Source organism: Papaver somniferum, chromosome 5, assembly GCF_003573695.1.
Source record: "Papaver somniferum cultivar HN1 chromosome 5, ASM357369v1, whole genome shotgun sequence".
NCBI classification, from domain to species: Eukaryota; Viridiplantae; Streptophyta; class Magnoliopsida; order Ranunculales; family Papaveraceae; genus Papaver; species Papaver somniferum.
Window position 1 is genome coordinate 188618471 of NC_039362.1, and position 6405 is coordinate 188624875.

The following is a 6405-nucleotide window of genomic DNA, read 5'->3' on the forward strand; positions in this document are numbered from 1 at the left end:
CAATAAATACGTGTTCTAGGTTAAACAAGATTAGTCTTGTTTTCTTCACATAAAAATTTCGGTGAATTATTTGATGTCATCTATAATAGTCTACACCAGAAGAAGAAATATGGCTTATACTTCGGCTTCCGCTGGTCAGATAGGTAATTTTACTCATCAAATTTTTTATCTACCAAATTGGGTTCAAAAAATTTTCTTTTATGGCGTGATCAAATGGAATCCAATATTAATCTCAACTGATTTGGATGGATATGTTAATGGTGAAATTCGAGAACCACATAGAGATTGATGGAGTTTTAGTTTTGAAACCTAAGTGGCTTAAATGGAGGAAAATAAATTGTTTTGTCACAAGTTGTGAAGACAACTTTTACTGATTCTGTGTCTGGTGATGTTTTGGGTTTATCTAGTGCTAGAGAAATTTGGGAATTTCTTGAAATTTCTTTTAGAAGTCAATTCATAGCAAGAAAAAGTATGTTTAGGAATCAGTTGTATAATATTGAGAAGAGTAATTTGACAATTTTGGTTTACTTACACAACATCGAGAATAAAGTTGATTCTATGGCAGCAATTGGAGAAAACAGTAAGTGATTCTCACTTGGTGATGTATGTGCTACATGGGCTAGGAAGAGAGTTTGATACATTTGTTGTAGCTGCACATAACATGGAAACCCCTTTTACTTTTGCATAGTTAAAACCAAGATTATTGAATCATGATCAATGGCTCATTGAACAACAACAAGATTCAAGTGTTGTTTTTGATGCACAACATCCTACTGCACTCTATGGTAAAAATGGGAGTAATGGAAATTGTTACAATGGTGCTGGTACGTAGAGGCAATCCAACGAATAATGGAGGTTTTAAAAGTAATTCTAGTTATAATTCAAGAAATAATGGATATAGTCAATCAAATAATGCAAGTCAGGGTAGTAGTTCTGGACAGGGAAATGGCGGTAAAAGAGATTTTTCTACAGTAGATTGTCAGATTTGTAGAAAGAAAGGGCATTTTGCTAGAAGGTGTTATATTTAGATATCATCCTCCAACTTTTACTAATCCTGCAAATGAGCCTCAGCACAATACAAATCAGCAAGCTTTTACTACTTTAAATGAAGATAGTTCTTACAATGATCCTTCTAATCAAATGCAACTCATTGGATTTCTGATTCTGGAGCTACTACGCATATGACTGGTGATGAACATTTGCTACAAACTGCTTTTTTTTATAAAAGCAAGAATCAAGTACAAGTTGGAAATGGACCAAGCATATATAAATTCAGTCTCACACTGTTAGGGAACTTGTTGAAGAAGGTTTCTTACAACTCCAACACATTTCATCAGAAGATCAATTGGCAGATATCTTAACAAAGGGCTTGTGTTATCCTACATTTTCAAGACTTTTGTATTGACTATTGGGTTCTTCTTCAGCATCTCTTTCAACTAATTCTACAGTCCAGATTTATGATATTTCTTCTTAGTTTGTTGTTTGTTTACTGTTTCTCCACTTTATCAATCTGTTACTGTGATTGCCAGTATCAGATCAAGGGGGTATATTAGATATATAAGTGTGTGAACAATCTATGTGTCAAGTCAACTAGTCAATGTTGATTTGACCTATGTTGTAATAATCTTAGTGTCTGACTGTTGTATTATTACATTTAAATTTCGTGTAAGAAGTCAAAATCTGTAACTGCAAATATTCTTTTCAATAATATCAAGATTAAATGTTTCTCACGTGAGTCCAAAGTCCAAACGCTATTAGTAGTCACAAGCCTAATTAGTAAGGTCGCGAATTATATTCGTGTAATTTGCGAATCCATCCGTATCACCCGAATCTGTATGTATTGTCCGTATTTTCACAAAACCGACTAAGATTTGCGAATTTCCAGCCTAAAAAGAATTATATGCGTATACCGAACTTCACCATTCGTATAATACTTTTCCACGCCGTCGCTAAAATATCATCTTCTATCAAAATTTTAATTTTTAAAATCTTACATATACAAATCTTAGCCTACACCACCAACGTACATATTATTAGCAGATTATATCACTTTAAAATCTTACATATACCAACCTTAGCATACACCACCGAGCGTACATGTTATTTGCAGATTATATTACATATATCATATGTATAGTTTATTTAAAATCATAATATCATAGCATCTGAGGTGAGATTATGTTAAAAAATAATCTTTTACTAGTTATTGTATACCAAATTTTGTGTGACGAAATTGTATTCCTAATAAGAATTATAAACTCCCCTATCAGTTCCAAATTATACACACGAATAGTTGACCGAATTTAGGATCATCCAAAATGAATAATGCACGTATGTCGACCGTCCCAAACATTTCCGTACCCCGAATTTCTAACTAGGATCATAAGAAAACTTCTAATCCAAAAATTAACTTATATGGTGTGCTCAAGATGGAAGTTAATTAACTGAGTTAATATCATCTACGGAAAAGTAAAACCAAAAGCTGGAATAGCTCAGTTGGTTATAGCGTGTGCATGTTAACCACAAGGTCGGAGGTTCGACCCCTCCTTCTAGCGCTTATTGTTTTTATACCATTTCTTTCCTTTTTATTCCTACATTCCACAGACAGTCATTTGTTGCTCAGATATGGCATTTTTTTTGGTATGTTCTAATTTTTTTTTATTTTTTTAAAACAGAAGTTAGGTTAAAGGAGCATCAAGCAAACATCACTTCTCACTTTATCCCACAAGCCTCGTATACAAACAATCATACATTCTAAAATTCGCGTGAGCTCGAAGCTCGTCATATCTACCGATTAACATGTATAAGATATTAAGATGCTTCAAAAAGAAAAGATTTAAAAGATAGACAATTTTAGCCAGGAGAAAGGAAAATACAACTCATAACACCTTAATCATTTACAAATGGTACCTAACTGCTGAAGCCTACTGTAGGAGCTCCATCTCCATTAGGGTCATTAACCCTTTCTCTAATGATTCCGAATTGCTAACTAGGGTCACAAGACAACTTCTAATCCAAAAATTAACTCATATGGTGTTCTCAAGATGGAAGTTAAGTAACTGAGTAAATATCATCTACGGAAAAGTAAAACCAAAAGGTGGAATAGCTTAGTTGGTTAGAGCGTGTGGCTGTTAACCACAAGGTCGGAGGTTCGACCCCTCCTTCTAGCGCTTATTCATTTTTTATCCTTACATTCCACACACAGTCATTTGCTGCTCAGATATGGCATTTTTTTGGGTATGTTCGTTTTTTTTTTCCTTTTTTTTTTTAACACAATGTGGGTTAAAGAGCAGCAAGCAAGCATCAATTCTCACTTTATTCCACAAGCCTCATATACAAACAATCATACATTCTGAAATTCGCGTGAGCTTGAAGCTCGTCTACATTGTAATATCTACCGAGATATTGCATTTTTTTTGGATAAGTTCGTTTTTTTTTTCTTTGTTTTTTAAAACACAATTTGGATTAAAGAGCAGCAAGCAAGCATCACTTCTCACTTTATTCCACAAGCCTCATATACAAACAATCACACATTCTGAAATTCGCGTGAGCTCGAAGCTCGTCTACATTGTAATATCTACCGAATAACATGTATAAGATATTAAGATGCTTCAAAAAAGAAAAGCTTTAAAAGATAGACAATGCTAGCCAGGAGAAAGGAAAATACAACTCATAACACCTTAATCATTTCCAAATGGTACCTATACGATTTATTTCCCTTTTACCCCTACATTCCATAGACAGTCATTTGCTGCTCATATATTGCATTTTTTTTTGGATATGTTCGTTTTTTTTTTCTTTTTTTTTTAAAACACAATGTGGGTTAAAGAGCAGCAAGCAAGCATCAATTCTCACTTTATTCCACAAGCCTCATATACAAACAATCATACATTCTGAAATTCGCGTGAGCTTGAAGCTCGTCTACATTGTAATATCTACCGAGATATTGCATTTCTTTTTGGATAAGTTCGTTTTTTTTTTTCTTTTTTTTTTAAAACACAATTTGGATTAAAGAGCAGCAAGCAAGCATCACTTCTCACTTTATTCCACAAGCCTCATATACAAACAATCACACATTCTGAAATTCGCGTGAGCTCGAAGCTCGTCTACATTGTAATATCTACCGATTAACATGTATAAGATATTAAGATGCTTCGAAAAAGAAAAGCTTTAAAAGATAGACAATGCTAGCCAGGAGAAAGGAAAATACAACTCATAACACCTTAATCATTTCCAAATGGTACCTAACTGCTGAAGCCTACTGTAGGAGCTCCATCTCCATTAGGGTCATTAACCCTTTCTCTAATGATTCCGTTACACAGTGGTACAGGAAGGTTAATCTATCTGATTTATCAAGTGTTTGAGTTTGAGGCATTCTTCATTCTCAGAACTTTCTGCAATCACTTCCATTTTTATTTTATGCAAGTCTCCTTGGGGGATTCCATCCAAACCTTTACAGGGTTCTGTCCTCGTCTTCGCCAACATTTGAGAGCTGCTACTACAATCATGTGTAACACCATTGTGGCAGATGCGAGTGGTCATGAAGCCTGTGGATGGGTGATTCGTATGTACATGCTGAAAAATTCCTAGCATAGTTCATGCTCTACCCACTATGTTTGCCTCCCATTAATGGAAAAATGTAACTGGGAGCAGCCCATACTTCTCTGATTTGTTTGTGTTATATATTTAGCTAGTCTACATCATTCGCAAAACTCTAGAGGCAAACGTTAAAGTAAGCAAAGAAATTTAAATGGTAAAAACGAAAACGACTGAATGAACTATGGAAAAAACTGTGAAAAAAACCGCCAGTTCCGCCGTTCAGTGCTCTCCCATGTTGAGACTCAAAAACACCCCTCCTACTATTCCAGATGTGCGGAGCCCTACCATCCGCGAGAAGGCAGTTTTTTCACGTCCCCCAGAATCATTGTTTTAGAAACCGGTACGAAAGTGGGAGCAATTGTTTTCCTTGATCTCAACATGGGAGTCTAACACAGCCGTTGAAAAAGCAGTTCAACATATCATGCCACATAAATTGAGACAACATGAATTATTTTCCTCGTACCTTTCGGTTCTGACAAATGATGACAAATTATAAAAATCATCCGGACATTGATTGAAACACGAGAAGCATTCAGAGTAGCATTGTAAATGTGCAATCAAATTAGCCTGGTTAGAGGTTAGCCAATTTGGTTGTCTCACGTATTCCCTGAACCGTCCCACGTTATTGGTGAGAAATATAAATTCCTCCCGTACGTGCTACTGCTACAGTTCTATACTGGTACCATTCACTGGTATCTTTCACTGATTTTAATTTTGTACTTCTAGAGCAGGGTAACTGGGTTAATCATGCAATTTTTTTCTATGTACTGATTTAACATTTTAAATGTGTCAAATAGTAGTTTTAACTTTAAAACTTTGAAAAAAATAAGTACTAAATTTAGAATCATTAAAAAAGAAACTAACAACACACTGATATGTGCTCCGATTGCTCAGATGGCATTCACTCTAGTGATGAACTAAATTGCTTGTCCTACCGAAGCGTGAGTTTAACATGTGCTTGTAGTGTGTTACCCGGACCAAGCAAAAATTTAACCTTCTATCCCATAGAGTTCACCAAATCTCACAGTGGAACTTGGTAACACCTGCAGGGACTAACGAGAGTTAGATGGTGAAATGTGGTACAAATATCTTAGAATGACATAAGTGATTTCAGTGATTAAATGGAAAGCTGGAATAGCTCAGTTGGTTAGAGCGTGTGGCTGTTAACCACAAGGTCGGAGGTTCGACCCCTCCTTCTAGCGTATTTTTGTTTTTGTACTTTTTTTTCAACTGAACCTCCTTCTAGCGTATTTTTTGTACCTTTTTTCAACTGTTTTTTTCCCGCCTCTTAAAGAAAGAAGCTATATTCTACATTCTACTTCTACCCTCTGTGCATGAAGAAGCAAATATAAATTATTACCAAGGGATGAGGTTTCTTGAAAGTGTTTTTTTGCCAGCAGACTCATGTTAGCAGGAATGGCTGCATATCCAAAGTCCACCAGCATCATTTCTACCGAAGCTGGAGCTCACCATACCTATGCTGCTACGCATGCATGCGTCAACCCATCATAGGATCAAGGGGGTAACTATTTTGTTAGCCCATCAAACATAAATGTACCGTACTTAGTATGCTAGTTCTTTTATCTTTGTGCATCCAAATCCACCCAAAGGTCCCAAATCATGCATGATTTCTCGTGAAAATGTCTCACCAACTATATGTCAAAGTCCGTATTTTTGTTTTTGTACTTTTTTTTCAACTGAACCTCCTTCTAGCGTATTTTTTGTACCTTTTTTCAACTGTTTTTTTCCCGCCTCTTAAAGAAAGAAGCTATATTCTACATTCTACTTCTACCCTCTGTGCATGAA

General features: G+C 35.5%; 2 non-coding genes across 2 annotated transcripts; both read left to right on the forward strand.

The window, feature by feature from the left end:
• Positions 1-3096: 3096 nt before the first annotated feature.
• Positions 3097-3170, forward strand: TRNAN-GUU. The gene has a single exon. It is a non-coding gene; the product is annotated as a tRNA-Asn (tRNA).
• A 2557-nt stretch (positions 3171-5727) lies between these two features.
• TRNAN-GUU lies at positions 5728-5801 on the forward strand. The gene has a single exon. It is a non-coding gene; the product is annotated as a tRNA-Asn (tRNA).
• The last annotated feature ends 604 nt before the right edge of the window (positions 5802-6405 follow it).